This window comes from Protopterus annectens, chromosome 13.part0 (genome assembly GCF_019279795.1).
Source record: "Protopterus annectens isolate FY-2018-M chromosome 13.part0, PAN1.0, whole genome shotgun sequence".
Lineage (NCBI taxonomy): Eukaryota > Metazoa > Chordata > Ceratodontiformes > Protopteridae > Protopterus > Protopterus annectens.
This window is the reverse complement of record NC_056747.1, coordinates 942,033,685-942,058,749: the sequence shown is the minus strand read 5'-3', so window position 1 is coordinate 942,058,749 and position 25,065 is coordinate 942,033,685. Positions and strand designations below refer to the sequence as shown.

The window sequence follows — 25,065 nt, the reverse complement described above, 5'->3', positions numbered from 1 at the left end:
ATTGGCATGCTGCTCTTTTTTTAAGGGTGTTTAGACTCCATTTAACTTATCATAAACTACATGAAGCAGAAATTGTTGAGAGATACAAGGTGAACAGGAAAACACTGGAGGAAATATGCAGCCTCTGCCAATCCACCTCAAGCCAGGAAAATTGTGGAGAACCCATCCCAGTGGAAACAAAGATATGTGTAGCATTAAGTATACTAGCTACTAGTACATTCCAGAGAACCACAGGAGATATATTAGAGGTGTCACAGTATCAGCCTCTAGAATATTACATCAGTTTTTAAATGCAATGCTACTACATGTAAGGGAGTCAATACTTCCATATTAACTAACTTGCAACAGTGTGAATCCAGAGACCATATCCAAGCTCATCACATTATTTGGTGGTGATCGACGTGATGTATAATATGCCTGTTTATCACAGCCTCTATGATGCTGCTGATTTTATCACAAACACTAAAAGGAAATAACGCCATTTCAAGGAAAGTCAGAATGATGTGCAGAGAAACTGCATTAAAGCATACACTCAAGAAAGACTTAAATTATGTTTCTTTATATAGCACTGTTGGTATTTTAATTAATAAGAGCTTGATATTTGGATGGCCCTGTAGTTAGGAAGAAAAGGGATTACAAATTGTTGTAACAATTTAGCAAAATCAGATTGCACATTTTTCAGACATATTTCAAAACACAAAAAAAATTAAACAATGTTAAATATGCCTGGTAAAGTCAAAACAGACAAACTGTCAGATTTATTATAAAACAACACTGATTAAAAATCAACAATGAGTATGTCTGTTTTATTATAAAATAGACAACAAGCAGATATAATAGGTAGCTTTACTATGTATTATTTTAAATATCATATATTTCCCTGGCATGATCAAAAATGGCCACAGGTTGGCCATCAGCAATGACCGTATAATAATGGTTCACAGGGCAACAGAATATGCTAAGTACTACGGGTAATCATTTATTCATAGTTCAATAAATAAAATCATAAGCAATGTCTCCAGTGTATAAAACGACTGCCAGCTGTCAATAACTTTTAACATTTCTATCTTCACTTTCAGTACATCTTTGACAAACAAAAGAGGAGACCTAAAAGACAAAACAGAAAAAATTGTGTTCAGCTAGTGTCTTTTGAGATGTTTCTACTTAATTATTCACTGAAATTCATCATACAAGCCCTACTCAGCTTTGATTTCATTTGCCACAGTTTCTTCCCCACATTAGTGCAGTAAGTGTTTTTCTCAGATCTTAAATAACAAAAAAACAAACCTCGGACTATGGAAACATCCAAAAGTAAACTTTATCAGACAAAGTAAAATGCAGCAAAGCTTTCAGGTTAGCAAAAACCCTTCCTCAATGCTTTAAAGTAACTTAGTAGCTTTCCATTTTATAAACTTCATACAGTCATGTGACACAGCCCAATTCTGATTTAAAACAACAGCATTACAATTCAGCATGTTAAAACCTTAAAGTTTCTTATTTCGGCTTTTCCCAGTTAGGGGTTGCCACAGCGGAACTCCAGTCCGCTAATGATTGGCAGTAGATTTTGAAGTGCTGGCTTGGCGGGCCTAACGCACAACCTTCAATGAAGGAACGCCCATTCACGCATGTCGCCACACAGAAGACGCTCTAACTGAGAATCGAATGAGCAACGTGTAACTGTGAGGCAACAACGCTACCTTAAAGTAATTATGAAAAATAAATACATTGAACCGTATTGTGATATCAAAAATAGTCATAACTACATAAACAAGTAACTGAAATATAGGAATATATATGAAAAAATATATATTAAAAATACTGAAAATTTTTTAAAATATTATGCCAAAGTAAGCTCATCTGTTTTTTTTTTCTTAGTACAGGTTTGATGCTATCATGAGCATTCAAACCTGGTTCTACATCATCTTGTAACAGTAAAATCAAATTTAGCTCACATATTTCTAACTTATTATTTATGTCCCCACCTCTCAAATTCTTATATATAATCTGGATGACCCTAAAGTCAAATTCATGGTCAGCCCCTTTGTCCATCATATGCTTTGCCAAAGCATTATTAGAAACTTTTCTATGTACTTCAGAGTGATTCTCTGTGATCCAGCCTTTCAAAATATGACTACACTTCCCAACATAGAAGGAGGTACATCTCATACAGGCAACAAGATATACAACATTAATTGTATTACATGTTGCCGAGCAAGAAAATTGTACTTCTTTCTTGTTATTGGATGAACAAAAACATTCTCACTTATTATGTACTTACAGTTAACACAATTAAGGCATGGATAAGTCCCCAGCTTATTATATATTAAAACATGTATTTAAAGGTGCATTGTTATAACACAAACTTATTTTCAGATTTGTTCAATTCCTTTAACTAAAGGACGTTTTTTCACCCACTATCTCCCTTAGCTCTGGCATATTTTCAAATACCCTCCAATTCTTAGTGATTATCTCTTTCACATGTTCCACATTCCTTGTATATGTTGTCACATACTGCAATGGTTGGACTTCATTGCATTTAATAGAAACTTCAGGGTCTGAATGCCATGGTGCAAAACAGGGCCTTGCAGAGTTATGCCTATCACTTATTACCTGCACCTATTTCTTCCAATAATTGCCTTTTATAACCCCTATCCTCAAACTCATTTATCATTTCATTCATTTGTTCTTCACATTTAATATAATTGGTATCTAACCTACTAACACGTAGTAACTGGCTCTTAACAATGCCTTTAAAAATGTGGAGTGCATGCATGCTCTTTCTGTGAGTATTTCTATTTTTCTGAACTTCCTTTTTATAAATACATGTATGGATATCATTATTCATTTTACTAATTTGTACAACCAGAAAGCAGCACTCCATATGAGATGAATTAGATTTAAAAGCAAGGAAGTTGGTGGTTCCATGCAGGTATTCAATAAACTCATCTAATTTGAGCTGACCATCTGCCCACAAGATGTTATCAACAAAACATTTATAAAACAGAACCTTAGACTTAAATTTATCAGCCCTATATACATATATATATAGTGTTTTTCCTCAGATCTGGCATTGTCCTAAAATGAAGCTATTAAATAACATATCTATAATATAGCAGGCCGTTAATATAGTATAAAAAATGTTGCAGAATCTGTTTATTCCATGCTGTAAAAAACGTATTGCATGACCAAATTTCACTTCATTATAATCAAATGTTCATGCATTTTAGCACATAAATCCAAAATGTTTGTTATGAGAGATATGTTCTGTCATGTAAAGATGTGTATCAAATCGCTACATGAAATGTAGCAATCATATTGGTATCACACAGCACTGCCAACATGAAACATGCTATGTGGAATTCATTAAGCTGCTGTATGAAATGTGTAGAGCCACCAAATGCAGATACATGGCAGAATATGCTAATGAAAGTGTAAGGAGCCAAAGTACATGCTAATTAACCAATCCGACTTGGCGGAGCGATTTAGGAAGCTATAAAGCAGTAGTATACACTCAGTGTAGGCTTTCTCCATGAACACCAAAACTCTTTGGAATACAGACATGATTATACTGACCAAAAACATGTTAGGGGTTGCTGCTGCTATTGTTATGCTGTATATTCAACAGGCTTTAAATCAGGGTGATGATTTTGCTGCTGGCAGACCTGGCAAGAAAAGGAAAGGTGTTTAGACTTGAAAGCCAAAAACACTATGCAGAAGGTGACAAAATTCTCCAATAAACAATAAAAGCTATAAATAATATTTATTATACATGTTATACAAGGTTGGTTAAGCACTTTCGTCCACCTCTATTATCATGGACTTCATCAGAACCAGAAATTCAAGTTCAAGTACCTACCTTGAATAATGTGTATAATAAATATTATTTATAGCTTTTATTGTTTATTAGCGAATTTTGACACCTTCTGTGTAGCCATTTTGTTTTCACAAGTTTCATTAGTTCTATTGGCATGCTGCTCTTTTTTTAAGGGTGTTTAGACTCCATTTAACTTATCATAAACTACATGAAGCAGAAATTGTTGAGAGATACAAGGTGAACAGGAAAACACTGGAGGAAATATGCAGCCTCTGCCAATCCACCTCAAGCCAGGAAAATTGTGGAGAACCCATCCCAGTGGAAACAAAGATATGTGTAGCATTAAGTATACTAGCTACTAGTACATTCCAGAGAACCACAGGAGATATATTAGAGGTGTCACAGTATCAGCCTCTAGAATATTACATCAGTTTTTAAATGCAATGCTACTACATGTAAGGGAGCATATCTGTTTCCCATGAACACCACAGCACAGAGCAAGAACCATGCAATATTTATATGCAGTAGCATACTTTCCTGAAGCTTTGGGGGCAATAGATTGCACACACATAGAAATAATAACCCCACCTGGGAAACAGGGAAGGAGGTATATCAAAAGAAAAAGTTCCCATTCTATAAACTGTCAGGTTGCCTGTAAAGTTCAAGTGATCATCTACAATGTCTGTGCAGGTATCCCTGGCAGTTTCCATGGTTCACACATATGGCATACCTGTGAGCTGTACACCAGGTTTGCTAGGGGTGACATTCTTCAAGGCATTGTACGGGATGCAGGTTATGCACTTGAGTCCTGGTTTGTGACATCCACGACTGACCCACACAACCCCATTGAGCAAGAATACAATAAGGTCCATGCACAAACTAGGAGTATCATAGAATGTGTGTTTGGTATACTTAAATCAAGGTGCCAGTATCTTGACACATCAGGAGGGCACTACAGTACGACCCGGGTATCTGTGCCAACATACTTACAGTCTGTGCAATGCTGCACAATATAATTCTCAGGAAACATCTTCAACAAGGACAGCAAGGGGCAGAACCACACTGTCAAGGACCACAGTCAGGGTCAGCAGCAGCAGGTATAGATGAGTGGTCTGAGGGAGAACCACCAACTGCAGATAGTGCTGGCAGACAGAAGCATGTACAGTATGTTCAAGCTCTGGCCAAGAGACAAAGGATAGCAAACACAATCACTACCTAATTCAAATCTAAAATCCTATGCACATACACATAGGAAACCTAATGCCTGTCAGGCACCATAGCCTTTACTTAACCATGTAATGACTGTGTTCTGATGGCATCAGACAGGGACAACACCCAAAGACACAACTGTTATCTGTAGAATGGTAAGGCAAGTGTGGGACCTGTAAAGAAAAAAAAAAAAAAAACAAGTTATATAACTGATTATTCTCATATAGAAATATATATTCACCCCTAAGCAGAGCCTTTTATATATATATCAGACATCTTAGATATATGCATATAAAGATATAATAATAATGACACTTGCTTCATGCATACCTGGGAGGTCTGCTCGTGACACTCTGGGTCTGTCATCCACAGCAACACCAATGTCAAGGAGTTTGGTGGAACCTTCTGACCAGCAATCTTAATCTCTGACAGTAGACAGAAACTCCTCAGTTTTAGTCAGTGGTGGTTCGCTAGCAGGACCAACCCCTATAGCCACCTGCTTCTAGGCAATTGCATTGGCCCTACAACAACCAAAGTTTATCATGGAAGTTGCCTGGTGTCTTATCTGGGAGTAGCTCCTCCCATGCAATACAACAGCATTAAGGTCATCAACTACATGCTGCCATATCCTGTCCTGGGAAGAATGGTACAGATATCTTTTTGTATGAGATGAAACAGAAAACAGAAACAAAAATGATATATATATATATATATATATATATATATATATATATATATATATATATATGGCTACTGTTGGCCGAAGGAGAAGAAGAGGGGGAAGGCATGCCCGAAGGCAGGTAATGGCTAGGACTGTGATAGTGAGGGGGGTCGGAACTTTGAATGTTGGCAGTATGACTGGTATAGGGAGAGAACTAGCTGATATGATGGACAGAAGGAAGGTTGCTATATTGTATGTGCAAGAGACCAGATGGAAGGGGAGCAAGGCTAGGTGTATCGGAGGTGGGTTCAAATTCTTCTATCATGGTTTGGATGGGAGAAGAAATAGCGTAGGGTTTATCCTGAAGGAACAGTATGCTAAGAGTGATTTGGAGGTGAAAAGAGTGTCAGATAGAGTGATGTTTATGAAGCTGGAAATTGATGGTGTAATGATGAATGTTGTTAGTGCATATGCTCCACAAGTTGGGTGTGCGATGGATGAGAAAGAAAAATTTTGGAGTGAGTTGGATGAAGTGGTGATGACTGTACCCAAGGGTAAGAGAGTGGTGATTGAAGCAGATTTCAATGGGCATGTTGGTGAAGGAAAAGAGGGGATGAGGAAGTGATGGGTAGATATGGTGTTAAGCAAAGGAATGCAGAAGTCAGATGGTAGTGGATTTTGTGAAAAGGATGGACATGGCTGTGGTGAATACATATTTTAACAAGAGGGAGGAGCATAGGGTGATATACAAGAGTGGAGGAAGATGCACACAGGTGGATTATATCTTATGTAGAAGGGCCAGTCTGAAGGAGATTGGAGACTGTAAAGTGGTGGCAGGGGAAAGTGTAGTTAAGCAACATAGGATGGTGATTTGTAGGATGACATTGGTGATCAAGAACAGGAGGAGGAGTGTGAGGGCAGCACCAAGGATCAAATAGTGGAAATTGAAAAATGGTAATTGTGAGGTGGGGTTCAGGGAAGAGTTAAGACAGGCACTGGGTGGCAGTGAAGAGTTACTGAATAGCTGGGTAACTACAGCAGAGCTAGTAAGGGAGATGGCTAGAAAGGTGCTTGGTGTGACATCTGAAAAGAGGAAGGAGGACAAGGAGACTTGGTGGTGGAATGAGGAAGTACAGGAGAGTATACAGAGAAAGAGGTTGGTGTAGAAGAAGTGGGATTGTCAGAGAGATGAAGAAAGTATTCAGAAGTATAAGGAGATGAGGTGCATGGCAAAGAGAGAGTTCACAAAGGCTAAGGATAAGGCATATAAAGAGTTGTATGAAAGGTTGGACACTAAGGAGGGAGAAAAGGACCTCTACCAATTGGCTAGACAGAAGGACCAAGCAAGTAAAGATGTGCAGCAGGTAAGGGTGATAAAGGATAATGAGGGAAACGTACTCACACGTGAGGGGAGTGTGTTGAGCACATGGAAAGAGTACTTTGAGGGGCTGATGAATGAAGAGAATCAGAGGGAGAGAAGGTTGGATGATATGCGGCTAGTGAATCATGCAGTGCAGTGGATTAGCAAGGAGAATGTAAGGATAGCTATGAAGAGGATGAAGAATGGAAAGGCTGTTGGTCCAGATGACATACCTGTGGAAGCATGGAGGTGTTCAGGTGAAATGGTAGTGGAGTTTTTAACTAGATTGTTTAATGAAATTTGGGAAAGTGAGAGGATACCTGAGGAATGGAGGAAAAAGTGTTTTGGTACCGATTTTTAAGAATAAGGGTGACGTGCAGAGCTGTAGTAACTACAGAGGGATTAAATTGATCAGTCACAGCATGAAGTTATGGGAAAGAGTAGTGGAAGCTATGTTAAGAAGGGAGGTGATGATTAGTGATCAGCAGTATGGTTTCATGCCAGGAAAGAGCACTACAGATGTGATGTTTTCTCTGAGAGTGTTTATGGAGAAGTACAGAGAAGGTCAGAAGGAGTTGCATTGTGTCTTTGTGGACTTAGAGAAAGCATATGACAGGGTGCCTAGAGAGGAGTTGTGGTATAGTATGAGGAAGTCAAGAGTGTCAGAGAAGTATGTAAGAGTGGTACAGGATATGTATGGGGTAGTGTGACAGTGGTGAGGTCTGCGGTGGGAGTGACAAATGTGTTTAAGGAGGAGGTGGGATTACATCAAGGATCAGCTCTGAGCCCTTTCTTATTTGCAATGCTAATGGACAGGTTGAGAGACGAGATCACACAGGAATCCCTGTGGACTATGATGTTTGCAGATGACATTGTGATCTGTAGTGAGAGTAGGGAACAGGTGGAGGAGACCCTGGAGAGATGGAGATATGCTCTAGAGAGAGGAGGAATGAAGGTCAGCAGGACTAAGACAGAATATATGTGTGTGAATGAGAGGGAGGATAGAGGAATGGTGAGGATGCAGAGAGTAGAGGTGGTGAAGGTGAATGAGTTTGAATACTTGGAATCAACAGTTCAGAGTAATGGTGAGTGTGGAAGAGAGGTGAAGAAGAGAGTACAGGCAGGAAGGAGTGGGTGGAGAAGAGTGTCAGGGGTGATTTGTGACAGACAAGTACCAGTAAGAGTGAAAGGGAAGGTCTACAAGAGGGTAGTGAGACCAGCTATGTTTTATGGGTTGGAGACAGTGGCATTGACAAAAAGGCAGGAGTCAGAGCTGGACGTGGCAAAGTTAAAGATGTTAAGATTTGCACTGGATGTGACGAGGGTGGACAGGATTAGGAATAAGTATATTAGAGGGTCAACCCAGGTTGGAAGGTTTAGAGACAAAGCCAGAGAGGCAAGATTACGCTGGTTTGGACATGTGCTGAGGATGGATGCAGAGTACATTGGGAAAAAGATGCTAAGGATGAAGCTGCCAGGTAACAGGAAAAGAGGAAGGCCTAAGATAAGGTTTATGGATGTGGTGAGAGAGGACATGCAGGTGGTTGGTGTGACAGAACAAGATGCAGAGGACAGGAAGAAATGGAAACAGATGATCTGCTGTGGTGATCCCTAACAGGAGCAGCCGAAAGAAGAAGAAGATATATATGAACAGGCAGGATGGCTGTGAGCTCAGTTCTGTCTGACTGCATGCAGCCAACTTGCACAGAAACAATTTCTATGTATTAAGTGATTAGTATGACTATGTACAAGTTAGCCCCCAATCCACCCCAACCAACCCTCCACAACAAAAAAGAAGTATATTTAAAACTCAACAATCAACACTGATTTTATAACTCTTCTGTAATAGAGATAATGCAGGTTTATAGTTTGTAATACATTGCTTCATTAACAATAACAATTATAAATGTAACATCAGAAAAGTAATACCATAGGTTCATAGGTTTATATGTGATTACTAGGCTAGCAGCTCAAGATCCTTTACAAGTCTAGCCAAAACAACCCAATTTTACCCTGTATAATGCCCCTATGGGCATTAGGATGTCATAGATTTGTGCCTATGCCTTGAGTATTTTTCAGATTGCTCCTGTCCATTAGGGACATTGGTGCCATCTCAGGTGTGAAACGGTTAAAACTGTCATAGCTACTACTGTGGAATTCAGTCCAGTAGAAATACAAAAACAGAACAAATTTTTCTTTTCCTGCTAACACAAATAAAAATGCCATACCTTCTTGCATACTTACAATACAACATCTCCAACAGATGTGAATGCATGACATGCAAAATAAAATAATAAACTGATCACATAGTATTCAGTACTATAATTGTAGAAATGCAGACATGGCTATGGCAAAAGGAAGGGATAAAAATAAATTAATCTAAAATTATACAAATGCTTTTCAGCGATCATTGCACTTCACCTTTCATGTTAAACTAAAAGCATTAGTTAAGAAATAGCAACATAACTTGACAATAGAGTACCACAAAAAATAGATAAATCTACATAGTCTTCTATTACTAGCAGTATCAAGCTCTGTGTTTCAAAATAGTATCCTCATTATGATACAAGGGCATTAGCTACGCCATTACCTTTATATATAGTGCAGAGTCAGCCCTGTGAGCACTGTGAACGTGCAAATGAGGTGTGAAATCAATAGCATTCCTGAATTCCAAAAGCTGCACTAAGTGTAGGGAATATAAACATGGTAAAAGGAACTACAGAAATACATGCACACAATCTAGCAATGCAAGGAAAAGCATTGAGAAGTGTCCTCTGTTAATGAATTGCAGGTGTCTCTGATTATCCTGACTGCATAAAATATAGGCTTTTATAGTCTCCCCTCTTTAATAGTTACCAAGTTAGGGTGTGTCAGGGTGAAGAGACATAAAAAAATCTGCAAGTACATTGACTGATACAGGAGATTGACAGTCCTAACAGTCAAATATTGGCTTAAATTACACAATTATTGGCCCTTAGTAGGAAATGTTGTTCATATTAAAGGGAGTACTATAAGCATTGTTAAATATAACACAGGGAGCGAAAACAGAAATAGAGTTGCCATTATGAAAACATAGATAAAGAAAGGATGCACCAGATGGATAGAAAGGGGTACACAGGCAGTATCTGCAGTCTTTATATCATATGAATACATGCTTCTGCTAACCATTTGCAATATCCCATTCATCCAGACATTCACAGTAAAATGTGAAAAGACAACTTCCCATAACTTATTTCTGTTGCACTTTCAATGTGGCTTGATACAATGTCACTTTATCATTACATCTAACCTATTTATCACTTTGCTAATATACTTCTTTGTCTGTGGCAGCTCTGGAAAATAATGTAAAATGATTGCTTTCAATACATGTCTTGTTTGAGGGTTCAAATCCATACAGGTCCCTGTTGCAACATAAATGTGGTCAAACATGTGCATGTAAAGTATTTGATCTATAATAATTTTTGTCTTTTTTGTATCATTTGCATGCCACTCAGTAGCATGAAATTCACTTTCCTGGCATAAGAAAGAAAGTGAAAATTTTAGTTTAGGCTGCAATAGGTTACAAAAACCAGCCAGGTGGCATTGCTTGGCCATCAGCACTCTGGATAGTACTAAGGGAAAAAATACACCTGACAGGTAACTTTATCTTTGGTGCAAGGTTAAGTACAGTGAGCTTATAAATAAAGGATATCTGGTGGATATCTCAAATCTGCTTACATGAAACTTTTACAAAGAATTGTCAGAATACATATTTAATCACATTTTCTGATACCATTGTGTGCATAAAATCAACTGTTGTCTGTATTGCTAACATGTGATCATTAATCTGTTCACTTTCACATTATTGGTCATTAACTACAAGTCTGATAATGTGTTCTACAAAGTACATGTCTGATGTTGCAAGGAGATGTGAGAAGGAATACTTTTTCACTTGGTTGCACTTCTTGCTCTGGTCATTGCTACATATACACATGCATTGTATTTCATTTATTTTCTGTATTTTTCTCTAGCGTATATTCCTCTACAGTGTCTTTTCCATTTGCTTTCCACTTGACATCAAGCATATAGGGTTCTCTACCTAAGGGAAAAAGTGAAAGAATTAGTTTAGACTGCCTTAAGTAGCTCAAATGCACCTGGCATCATTGTATGCCCCCCTGCAACTGGGAGAGTACTTACTTCCAAAATTCCAAATGACAGATGTCAAATTCTGTGGTGCAAGGTGTAACTAAAGTGAATTGACAGAAATAAGCCACATGAAGCATTGATCAAATCCTGTGTAGAGATCACATTGCAACTATTCACAATATCTCCTTTTCCCCTTCTTTTTAAAGTTCATTTTCTCTTTGCTTGGTGGCACACAACAGGGTTCACTACTTAAGGAAAAAATTTAAAAATTTAGTTTAGACCGCCAAAGGTAGTTCAAACATGCCTGACAGCATTGTGTGGCTTGCAGCACTCTGGGTAGTAATCACTAAAGAAAATAGACTGTCAGGTAATCTTCTCTGTGGCACAAGGTGTAACTGAGGTGAATCAAGAGGAATAAGTCACATGAAGCATTGTTTGACTCTTCGTTAGAGATCACTTTGCAATTATTCACAATATTTACTTATCCTTTTTTTTCCATCTTAAGGTACATTTGCTCTTCGCTTGGCAACACACAAACATGGTTCAATATGTAAGGCCAAAAAGGAACGAGACAACCGTAAAGCTAAAAATCCACTTTTTAATTAATCCACTGTGTGCACATTAAGCGCTTTTGTCCAATTCCATGGGCTTCATCAGAATGCACAAGCAATAACTTTTATAGCCTTATATACATGATACCCTGACTACATGATCAATTAACCCCATAATAACATACTTAAAGCCAAAATACATATATAAAAAAGTTTTGAATAAAGTTGAGTTTCTAGAATTTAAGGAATTAAAATGGCAGCTTAGGTGACACACCATGACATTTCAGGTTTCAGTGATGTGGTGTCTATTAGGAGTTTATTGAGATTAAAAGCAATCTGGGCCCTTTAATAATGCCAGGGTGGGTTGGGGATCTTAGGATTTAAGTTTTATGCACATTAGAAAATTGTTTAATAATACTCATGAGTAAAAAGTTTTTTTTTTTTATGGATGTATTTTTATATTTATATTTATCAACATATATGTCTCTTATATAAAAAGAAGCTTCTTGAAAGGTTTTAACTCATAGTTGTATGGTTAGCTTTTTTCAAAATGTTTTTATATAGGTATTTTGACTTTAAGTATGCTATTATGGGGTTAATTGATCATGTGGTCAGGTTATCATGTATCTAAGGCTGTAAAGGTTATTGCTTATGCATTCCAATGAGGTCTATGGAACTGGACAAAAGCACTTAATGTGCACACAGTAGATTAATTAAAGAGTGGATTTTTAGCTTTCCAGTTGTCTCTTTCATTTTTGGAGTTAATTGTGCATGGTGAGACATTTTTTATTCAATACAGAAGGAAAAAAGTTAAAAGTTTAGTCTAAGCTGCCTTAGGTAGCTCAAACATGCCTGGCAATGGTGCATTTTCCTCAGCACTATGGACAGTACTGAGAGAAGAAATTGCACCTGTCATAGAACTATCTCTGTGGGACAAGGTATAAATACAGTGACTTTAGATAAATAATAGATCCTACTAAGGGATTGAATCCAGCTACAAGATACATTTTGAAAATGGTGTAAGAAGCCCATTTCACACGTTTTGAATAGGACTATAATACTAAAGAAAACTGATAATGTTAAACCTGTTAATTGTAAGCAATGTACCAGTATGTCTTACATAATGAAACTGTGCTATTTAGCATATATGATTAATGTTTTACAGATCAATACAACCTAATGCATATCTACTTTCATAGACATGACACTGAATATATTTCATATAAAATTCACTTGCATATGTATGATGAGCACAATACCTTTGTTGCAATCATCATGACTCATCACATATATCAACTATGTGTTTAGGACCATTATGTCTTGTGAAGTATGTATGTAGCATAAACTGACCTGTATTAATCATCACATTCAACTGCATCTATCTGAAACATATTTACTTGCAGAATTACTTTTACATAGGTTCACAGGTTGGTACTAGACTATCAGCCCTAAGGCCTATACAAGCCTAGCCATAACAATTCCCTGGATATTTCTTCCCACAATATTTACTTCCCTGGACCCCAGTCTAGCAGGGTGACTGATGTGATCCCTGGGGTGAATTTCCTATCTCCCATCCAATTGTCAAGGTGCCTTTTGAAGACGGCCAATGAGGCAGTCTGCTTGACATGTATGGGCAGTCTATTCCAGAGTATGGGGAGTCTCTGGGTCAGGAACCTATCCCTCCAGCATGTTTTGTTCATTGTGATGGCAAGGTTTAGATTCCTAGAGCGTGTGGCTCTGAGGGATTGGGATTTCTTTAAGTGGAGCATGTCCAACAGCTCAGGGTTTGACATGGCCTTGTATGTTAAGCAGAGATCACCTCTGAGTAGACGATATGCCACAGAGTAAAGCTGGAGTTTTTTAGACGGTCAGCATAGGGCATCTGCTTTAAGCTTGTGATTCTTTTAGTGAGGTATTTCTGCGGCCTTTCCAGCTGTTGCAGATGTCTTGTGAGGTACATACAAAATGGGGCATTGTACTCTATAATGGGTCTAATGAGGGATGAGTACAGTGGGACAATGACCTCCTTTTTTCTGGATGAAAAGCCCTTAGTGATGAGGTGTGCCACATAGAAGGATTTCCTGACTGTTGTGGCGATATGGTTATCGAAGGTGAGACCACTGCCCACCTGTGTCCCTAAGTCTCTCATCACACTTTTGGTGTTTAGTGTACTGCCATCTATGTGGTAATTCATGGGTACATGTTTTTTCCCAAAGGGGATAACTATACATTTCTTGGCATTAAGCTTGAGCCCATGGCTCTTACACCAAGCATCTGTTTCTGTAAGGCTCTTTTGTAGAATATCCACATAATTTGTGGATTCAATAATGGTTCCCAGTTTGCAGTCATCTGTGAACTTTGCTAGCCAGAGTCCCTTAGTGTTGGCCTGTACTTCAGAGAAGTAGATGCCAAACAAGAGCGGTCCCAGGACTGAACCCTGAGGTACTCCACTTGTCACTTGTCTGGAGCTGGATTTGCTGTCAGCTACTTTCACAGTTTGGGTTCTGTCAGTAAGCCAGTTGGCAATTCATCAGGTGATATAGGAAATTATGCCCAGCATAGTAAGTTTATCTATGATTCCAGAGTGAGGGATGGTGTCGAAGGCCTTGGCGAGGTCCAGATAGGCTGTGTGGACCATCTTACCCTCGTCCACAGCTCTGGAGACTGATTCGAAGAAGTCAATCAGGTTCAGGAGACAAGATTGGCCCTTCACGAACCCAAACTGTGTGGGGTCCAGTGTTTGAAGGTTGCCAATGTCTTTGTTTATCAGTTCCATGATAATGCGTTCCATGCCCTTGCAGATCAGGCTCGTCAGACTGATGGGACGGTAGTTCCCGAGATCCAAGGTGGAGTCCCCCCTTGTGGAGTGGGATGACTGTAGTTGTGTGCCACTCAGTGGGCATGAAGCCTGAGATGAGGCTATGATTAAACATGACACTTAAGTGAGGTTCCAGTTCATTTTGTAGTTCATGTAGTACACAGTCCAGGATGTCATCTTGTCCCATGGATGCTGTATTCTTAGCTTTGGAGAGTGTGGTTTCTACCTGTTTGGCCATGATTACCAGAATTTGGCAATGTTTTGGTATTGAGATGGGTCTTTTAGGGGGTGAGAGGGGGTGAAGTTGGCAGTAAATCGATCTGCCATGATATTGGCAATATCCTTGAAATCAGTATATTTAATGCCATTCTGTTGTAGCTCAGAGCATATCTGAGCATTGCCATTTAGATTCTTGACATAACTATAGAATGCCTTGTGGTTGTCTTTGGAATTTTTGGCAATTTTATTTTTGTAACTAGGAATGCATTTCAGGACATATCTACAACCACACACATATAAGCCTCTCTGACATGCATCTCCATTCATTAAGAAATCACTATATGATGAATTGTCATGCTAGAAAGGTAGTTCTCCTGTGGAAATATCAGCTAATACATTAAGTTGCAGTTTTTGCATCCTTTATCCCATGGAGCTCAGTTCTCAGCTGTTACAATAATATTTTAACATTGGATAAGCCCCAGTATGGTAATATGTCAGACTCTCAAGCAGGCATATCTTATCCTTCTTCTCAAGTATGCATGCCTTCCCTGATAATACTTGCTGCTTGCATTAGGTAATACTAGCTTTACTGTGTGTGGGTTCAGTACCCAGAAAAAAACATTTTTTAATTGATAATTATTTATAGGACCTTAACAAATGTCAGAAAGAATTACCTTATGGTAATTGTAATTATTCATTTAGAATGCATAATTCCAATCCATCATAGTGAAATAAAGTCAGATGTTTCTTATGTTAAAACACTGACATTTGTTTATTTAATGAAGCACAAATACCTTTCCATCATATATGGATGTTACGAAGATGTGCAATAGTAAATCATCATAATTGCTTATGTATTGCCAAACTAAGTCTGTTTAAAATATAGAGTACTGTGCTATGTAATGCATCTAATTGTCTCTTTTTTGACTCCCCCAACCCTTTCTCTCTATATTTTTGAGGGGTTATAATTTATTAACAATCTGCTGTTTGCACAACTTGCTGATAACAATTAGTTATCAACAGTACAGAGAGGTAAACCAACCACTGATGCTCAGACTGCCATACCCCACAGATGGCAGCACAGACACCCAGCACTTCAGAGTCACAACCTGTCAATGTTTCCTCCACAACCCTTGCCCTATTTGCTCCAAGTGCTTTAGGTAGCTCTGTCCAGGCTGCTGATGCAGTGTTACCCTCTGAGAGCAGTAGTAATGAAGGTGACAATACTGTCCCCTGGCAGGAGCTGACATGGCTGGTGAAGGAAATAATGGGGAGGAGCCTCAGTACATATATTGCCAGGTTTGAAAAGATCCTGTGTAGCATTGCAAACACAATGTCATGTCCAGCTCTGACCAGGACAGCTGCTGCAGGAGACAGTGATGACAGCTCTTAGGGTGAGGACTAGATTTTCATTGTTCTCAAGCTGGATGTGGGTGTACCTCCTATGTTCCCTATCTATCCCCAATCATTGTGACCTCCAACCTTATGTTTCCATAACCATACCTGTGTGTGTCTTGTATGTCCTTTATGTCTGTGGATGCTTTCTAACATCTATCTGACTTTCTCTTTCCTAAGCATCTTTCCCAACATTCCTCGCTCTCCCAAAAGAAAAATGGATGCCTGTCTCACAAAATGTTATGCCCCATGCATAGCTCTCTATTTTGCCTATGTGTCATCTTGACTCAATCAAATTGGCCATACAACATTATTCTGTTGTTGTCACCCAGCACTAGTGTGGTGACTCTGCAAAGTCATGAAATAACTTGTAGAATTGTACATATACATTGTGAAGAAGTGGATAGCTATGGCGCTGTCCCACAACCCTTCTCCAAACTCCTCTATTCTTTTACCTATGTGCTACCCTCTGCTTCTTAACCCCATTTTCACCACTGCCCTATCCAACCTTTTTCACACATGTAGTCTGGTGAAACAATAGGTTCACACACAACACACATGCCCAGAAATGGCTCATGGAAAAGCTTTTACTTTATGTCCTTGGTATTTGTGCAGAGTTTGGCATTGTGCAGCAATGCTGAGTGACAGTGAAAGCTGTTTAACTTCTTATTGCAAAAGATGAAGATTTCAATTTAATCTGCAGTGGTCCAGTTACTGTCACACACATGTGCTTAAATCCACTGCACTTTAGGAATACAAAGTAAAGCCATACTAAAGGCTGTACTATGATGCAGTTAATTCATTAAAACAATTCTTAGGCTGCATAGTGCATTAAATTGGGAGTTACTATGTGGCGTGTTGACATAATTACCCTGCTTGTAGCCTGATGTTTTGGCATAGTGTCATGAGTTTGATTACATATGTATGCCAATTTAGCACTTCATGACATGTCAAATTACTATTATATATTTAATTGCAAACATCTGTATCTCTCACCATATAACACATTTCCTTAAAATAAAATTGGAATAGTGCAGCAAGACATCATCTTCAAAAACATAGCAGCTCCAAAAGGGAGACTTACTAAGCCAAACTTATTCTGGTTAGGTGTTCATGTGCATTGGACTCTCCCATCCCTTATTTGTACCTATAGCACTCAGTTTATTTTACAGAGCATGACATATTAATAAGAATTTAATAAGTAAGACTAAAACACCTTACAGATTTTTCTACATGTCCCACAACATATATGGTTGCTATTTCTCTCTGCATCTGCCTATACCGCTCTCTGTTGACCCCTTCTTCTTCAAAAAGTTGTCAGTGTGCTTCAACAGCATTATATTAATTCTGTGAAGTAATAATTTCTTTGTGGTCTGATGAACTAATGCTCAAATGTGTAGAAACATTTTTGAATAACTTCAAGGGTTCTAATCCAGCCATTAGCTAAGTGTTGCTGAGTGTTTTTGGTACAATAATTTGGTGTACCTGCTGCCTACAAATTGTTGTCAGCATCCATTATCCTTCTTCTGTAATAATCTACTTTGTCCCTGCCTCCGTGTTACCCTGACAATGTATTTTCTCCCTTCTGTATCATTATTCTTCCACCTCTGCAATTGTGAAATGTCTGGCACTGGGCAACATATGCAAAGAAGGCTAAATGGAGGTACACAGCTTATAGCAATATTTTGCATTTGATTGCTGTCATCTACATTACTCTGTCTCACCTTGTACCACAGTGCTAACTTATGTTTATTCAGTTTATTCAAGCTGAACAGTTAGATGTACAGACTGCAGTGGTCAATAGGGAAATAAAGATGAATATGTTACATTTATGTTTGCTAAAATCTGCTGTTAAATAGTAAAATAGTACTTAGGTATAAGTGTTTTTCTTATGCTGAAATGATCAAATACATATGGATGACAACATGTTCCATGATGTTTTGTCTGACTACTGTGGCTGTAAATTTTGGTTAAACCTTTACTTAACACATAATTATTCTGCTGCTACAGTAATCATCTTCTTAATTATTCTGAAGCCTGTCTTGTAAAGATCTTTGCATCAAAGTTGGTACACAGCAATATAGGAGACTGCTAATTACCATCACAATTTCAACACTTCAGGATATGATTACACATGCACTAACACTTTGCCATCAGCACCACAAATTAGCTTAGTGCTGCATTCAACGAGTGCAATAAGAAAAAAAAAAAGAGAAATCAAAGATTCATAGTTTTCTGTTGCAAAAAATGTGTATGCCTATATTACTGTTGTCAAAAGATGATCATGATTTCTGAATTATGTTGCTTTAATTAATTCAAAGTAATATGCCTGCTATACAGTGTTTATACTTGCACTGTATTGCCAGCTTTGTTAACCTATTCTCACAAAATCCATCACTGTCACTCTGCAGTGCACTGTCATGTGTACAAATTGCATGTTTGTCTTGCCAATGCATGTAGTGCAAGTATGAGACAATAAAAGTGTGCAGTCATCCCAACATGAAGTCACAGCAATGTTTGAATGATAGCTCACTGGTGTAAAGCAGTTAATGTGCATGTCAGTCTATCATGTCCCTCACAATAATGTATCTACATTTCATTAAAAAATTATGTCATTACATGTGATGATCATAGTGAAATTATATTGTCCTGTTCACACATATGCATTTGTTGCATGACCTGTAATGCACAGTACCATCTCTTCCAAGCATTGCTTTTTACAAATATTCCAATGTCCAATTTCATATAAGAATTGCCCATCTTCTTCTGTGGTTTTGCAACTAGTACATTGCTCTCTAGATTGCGTAAACTAGATAGGTAGGAGGTTCAATATCCCAAATGGAAGACGTGTGTGTGTGTGTGTGTGTGTGTGTGTGTGTGTGTGTGTGTGTGTGTGTGTGTGTGTGTGTATGCATGTATGCACATGCATGTGTGGTGCTGTATCACTTTGTGGTGTATCCACTTCTTGCATCTAACACAGTGATTTCTAGATTGACTAACCTAGATAGATAGGATGTTCAATATCTAACATAAAAGACTTGTGCGCATGAGAGATTGTGTGCATCACTTAGTGGTATAGCCATTTCTTTTGAGAATAATATATTTAACTGTTCTTACAGCTCCATTATTTCATTTTTACAGAAATACAGAAACATCCTCTCTGAAACACAATGATGAGGTTATCCTGACAAAAGGCCACTGTGACACCCTAAGAGCTAGACTTCTCTGTGTGTAGACTGTGTAACCTAAATAGGTAGAAGGTTTGATATCTGCCATGGAAGGCTTGTACGTGTGTGTGTGTGTGTGTGTGTGTGTGTGTGTGTGTGTGTGTGTGTGTGTGTGTGTGTGTGTGTGTGTGTGTGTGTGTGTGTGTGTGTAAAATGCTTGTTGCTGTTTCCTTCTGCCCTGATGAGGATGCATTTAAATGTGCACACAGCTCCCTTATACCATCTCTTACACAAATAGCCTGTATGAAACATACTGATGAACTCATCCTAACAAAAGTGCTATTTCTCTCTCTTTAAGAATCAGATTTCTCCTGTGGTGCTTGCAAATAGTACAGTGCTCTCTAGACTGTGTAACTAGATTGGTAGGAGGTTCAACACCCGAAATGGTAGATATGTGTGTGCATGTGAAGTTGTTTACATTTAGATGAGCATGTGTTCAATCAACCTATATTCTGGATAAATGTTTTGAAATCATAGATGACTATGCCATCCCGTAAACTCACCTTTTGCATTGACACCTTCATTGCCACACAAGAATGTAACTAGACATGGTGTTTATAATCTAATAATTACAAATTTCTATGTATTACATAAAGTTTAATTACTACAGTAACTGTTTGATTTACATTGCCTTATGCCAAGGCTGTAATTATTTCTATGTATGAAAGACTGAACAGGTGTTAACAGATTGGCTATATAAACATTTATATGACATCCACTCAAAGAAACTATCTAATGCCTTGGCTAAACATATTGAGGACATATTGAGGATTTTAGATGTCATAGTTTTAAATTTATGGTTTTCGAACAATTGACAAAAAATCCAAGAGGTGGTCCCTGGCAGTTCCTGTTGAAATTGAGAGAACTTCATTGGCAATTACTGCTGCTGAAAAGACTGATGAGTTTCCATCAGATCCTACACTATTCGTCCTGGCACCTGATGGTTTGAATAGACTTGGTGGAAATGCCCCCAACTTGGTGGACTGGATTTCTAACAATTCTAGCTTGTTTCTTTCTACTATGCCATCGGTCAGTAATAATATATGTAACTGGTTGGATGAATTAGATTATAAATGACTGAAGTTGAAAAAACTACAAGTGGAGAACCTTTATTTTTCAGAGGCCATAAAAGTGAATCAAGTCCCTAAGGGGCTTTGATTATGGAGATACCCCACAAGCCATGAAAAAGATTCTTCACTTCATTGTGAGTTATTAACTATGTTTCAGCAACATGGTCTGGAATATATGAATTATTGATGAAATATTTGAAAACAATAGAACAATTAACTATGGAAACACAACAGATTGAATAGCATATTTTAGCGGACGTGACTATGTCCGTTATCAGTTTGACTATGTAAGTACTTTTTCTAGTATTGATTTACAGGTGGAGAAATTTAAGTTACAGAAGGTTAAAAAACTAGAAAGGGATCATAATGCTTATCAGCCTGCCTCTGCTTATCCAGATTCTCCACCTTCCCTAGTATGGGGAAAACAACGAGCTGCTTTTAAAAACCAGTCTGTTCATAACAATGTTGTATATGACCGGTCAACAGGTAATAATCCACAAGATAATGGGGGACTCTTTCCATCAGGCTAACAATGTACAAAGTGAAAATTTTCCTTCCCTTCGCACCTGAATCTATGTAGGGAAGACCGAACAGATGTTAAAAGATTGGATATATGAACATTTGTATGACATCTACTCAAACGAACTATCTAATGCCTTGGCTAAACATATTGAGGATTTTAGAGATCATAGTTTTAAATGTATGGTTTTGGAACAATTGACAAAAAATCCAAGAGGTGGTCCCTGGCAGTTCATGTTGGAAGTGAGAGAACGTTATTGGCAATTACTGCTTAATGCGGATCACTGGACGGGACTTCATGAACTGGCTTCTTTGTTTAGTGTGTTGAAACTGAAGGCATTACAAAGGTAATTTTGTATTTTTGTATGTCTTTATTGCTTATAAGAATTCAGTTTTATAAGGAGCTAGTTATGTTTAAATAGGTTTTAATCTATTTTTAGACTGCTCTAAGTTGTTATTTTTATGTATAAACATTTCTGTTAGTATTGAATAGTACTCTTTTAAAGATCTAATTTAAGCTAGTGAGATATGTCATGTGACTTTTTGATTTATTATTCAATTGTAGTGTGAGTAAAAGGAAATCATCTGAACAAGTCTGAAATTAGTAAGATGAAAGCTCTTATCATTCGAATTTGGTTATTAATTTTTGTCACAAGCAGTAATGGTCATTGTGTTGCTTTTTGCCATTCATCCTTGATATCTGTTATTCATTTTAGTAGTTTGTTTTACCTTTTTTATAGTTTGGTTCATGTTATTTGTCAAATCTAATTCCATGTGTTTTGCCTCCAGTTCAAGTCTGTTTAATACCAGATGGGTTTTAAATCTGCTGAAAAAAACGTAATCGGTCATGTTTCTGAGGGCTGCACATCCTCATCACCAGACTGATTTTCCTCCTGGTTGCTGGTCTGTCTCCAGCTGCGACTAAGGTTGAAATCATTTACTCTTCAGTCAGGTTGGCGTGCACCAGTCCTTTGATTTTGTACACGTTAGCCTGGTTCACTGTCAGCTTGCTATAGTCCTCTACTGACATCTTTGCCTGCTTTCCCTGACTAAAATAAACTAATAAAATAAATAAAACTTTTGTGAAAAATGTAACTCTGTATGTTTACCTTGTAGCTACTGAGAGTATGCTCACCTTTAGTGACAACTTCTTACAAGCTACAGAAGTTCAATTAATATCCACACCACTACTCACCAATATGTGACGTCCCTCCTCTGGGTCAGTAATCAAGGAGCCTCAGTCCTCACCACTGGCACCAGTGTGGAACATTCACTTAGAACAAAAATAGATACACACAGTATTTTCAGATGCAGCTCCCTGCAGCAAGCATAATTTCCTTTAAGAGCACACAGGGAACATGCTCCAGTCCGGGAGCTGGACTTCCTCTCCAGACCCCAAATAAGACTCCATTTTTCTCTCTCTGCAAAAATCAGTGCTCTATGTCCCTGTTCCAAGTAGCTGACACACACACACACACACTCTTTAAGATTTGATTTACACACACACACACACACACACACACACACACACACACACACACACACACACACACACACACACACACACAGACACCCACACACACACACACACACACACACACACACACACACACACACACTCACACACATACATACATACATACACACCTGGGAAAGGCTGGCACAGATTTACCCGCTATGCCACCTCCACCCAAACTATAACCTAGATTCACTGCCACCAGCCAGCTACAGTAAGGCTCTTACCTTAGTACCAAATTACTCTTACTAATATTAATACTTATACAAATGGTAGTGCTAACCAATTGGCAAGACTTTCAGGAGCATGATGCTGCAGTGCCACTAAATAAATGTAAGTACTTTCAAGGGTTAAAATATTTTCTAAAAGACCAGCTGCAATGAAAGATTTAGATATATTTAATAATAAATAATAAAAAAATGAGAATACCGAATATCTATTTACAATAAACACCAGAGTTTCAATTCACAACAAATATAAAAATAACACAGATGGAAAAACTCATACAGATACAGAAAAACAATATTTTTAGCTAAAATCACTATTCTTTCCTAAATTACTGAAGAATTACTGTTCCCTAGTTATGTTACTTACTAAAGCAAGGCAAGATGAAGTGGATGAGTGGTGTCAGTTCTAAAACAGAGTGCTGAGTGTCACTGACACATCGTTTACTAGTATTTAAATACAATTTCAGTCCTGGCTACAGGATGACATCACATCTGGTCACCTGACTCTGTGGTTCCCACACTACCCTCTCACCAGGATCTGGCACAGATGTGTCACAAAACACACCTATAACTTTGCTAACATATATTGCAGCATCTGGAGACTGTAAAACAACTCAAACCCTTTCATCCTTCCTGCAGAGACTAAGCAGCCATTGTTTGGCACCCCAAGATAGCAATTAGTACACCACCAAGAAAATAAGGGCACGGTCTCAGCCCAGATATTGCATCTCTTGCTGCATTCAGACCTGTGAGATAAAATCTTTATGGCCTAAACCAAGTAATTTCATTTCAGGTTATTTTTTCATAAGGTTAGCTGGGCTGAGCTTAACCCCTTCTCTTCCCATATCCTCTGTTAACATATATACTTTTTATCAGTTACAATACAGTCTGACATACATGTATATTTCTTTTCTGTCCAGCAGGACCCACTGTTGATACATTTTTGACACAAGTAACTTTACAAATACATTTTTAACACAAGCATCTGTACAAATCAGTTTGATATTCAAATGACATAAAATTCTTTACAAAACTCCAGCTAGCTATGCTGTCATATGTTACACATGCACTGCCCTACTCCCCCTAACAAAGCTAGCACTACCTCACATCATCACAGCATGCCTACACAAATAGACTGCTGTTAAATTCTGGGACAGTGTGTGTCCTACATGACTGAAACAGCTTCCTTGTCAAAGAAGCAGCCATATTGTAATGCTCAGTATTGTATGAACAGTAACATATGTGGCATCTTTCCAGGATTCTGACTAAATCTGATTGCTCATATTATATCCATAGCCCCTACGAGAGCACACACATCTGATTCAGTTATTTGTGACAGCCGCCATTGCTATCTGATGTGGCATATGCTGTCTGTACAGGTGTCTAGAGAGAGCCTTGTATAATAAGCAGGGATTTGAATCTAGTAACATCTGTCTGTCAGACAGCAAAGGCCTACAAACACTCACAGGGCCAGCATTTTCAGGCATTTTCATAACAGTTGGGCCATCCGTACACCTTATATGGTATGATAGTGCTGTACACCCTATGATGCTGTTCTTCCTTACATGATCAATATGCATATGTCTGTGGTGTGAATGATTTTTATGCATCTCTCTGATATCCCTTAGAGCATGTGCTTGAAAATGACATCATGCAAATGTTTCTTAGCTCATTCCTTGCTCATATGAATTACCTTTTTACAAGATAATTATACTCTGTATTGCATGTCTTCCTCCAGATATGTGTTTAGTACTACAAATGCTTCTGTCACAATGTACAGCTTAATGGCAGATGTGTGATTCCATAAACATTTCTTACTGTATGGCATGCAGTGAGACCGTCAAGAAATGTGATTGGTCGTCTGTTATAAAACTTTCGATTGCATTGCTACTATTGAATTGCTTTTCTGCTACTGTTCCCTGTAATTGTATGTGAACATTCTCATTATTACTACGTCAGACATGCCTGCAAATCAGCAATGGCAAAAATGGACTCCTGACATATCAACCACTCAGTCTTGTCATTGGTCACTTATGTATGCTGTTTATTAGATTGGAATGTAGCATTTACATAACCATACAAAACGCGCTTGTCTATTATATGCTCGTAGATGACAAACCCCTTTCTTAATGGTGTCATTGCCATTTCTTTGTTTAAGCATATCCATTTATAAGTTACTTAGCTGTAAAGTCCTTCTTTTCATAGGTACACATGGTAAGATGGAAAATACAGCAGTGCTGTCAGCGTGCATGCATCAATTCCCTGTATATCCATCCTTATGTGCAATAACTGCACTCTGCCCATTCATCCCATAATGTATCTTCTGTCCTTGCTAACAATTATTTCAAGTCATC

The 25,065-nt window shown here is 38.1% G+C and overlaps 1 long non-coding RNA gene across 2 annotated transcripts in view; it reads right to left on the bottom strand.

The window, feature by feature from the left end:
• Window positions 1-730: 730 nt before the first annotated feature.
• The window catches only part of LOC122787805, a 305,597-nt gene continuing 281,262 nt past the window's right edge, over window positions 731-25,065 (bottom strand). For both annotated transcript variants that reach the window (XR_006362600.1, XR_006362601.1), the window contains exon 4: window positions 731-1,107. This is a non-coding gene — a long non-coding RNA (uncharacterized LOC122787805). The remainder of the gene's footprint in view (window positions 1,108-25,065) is intronic.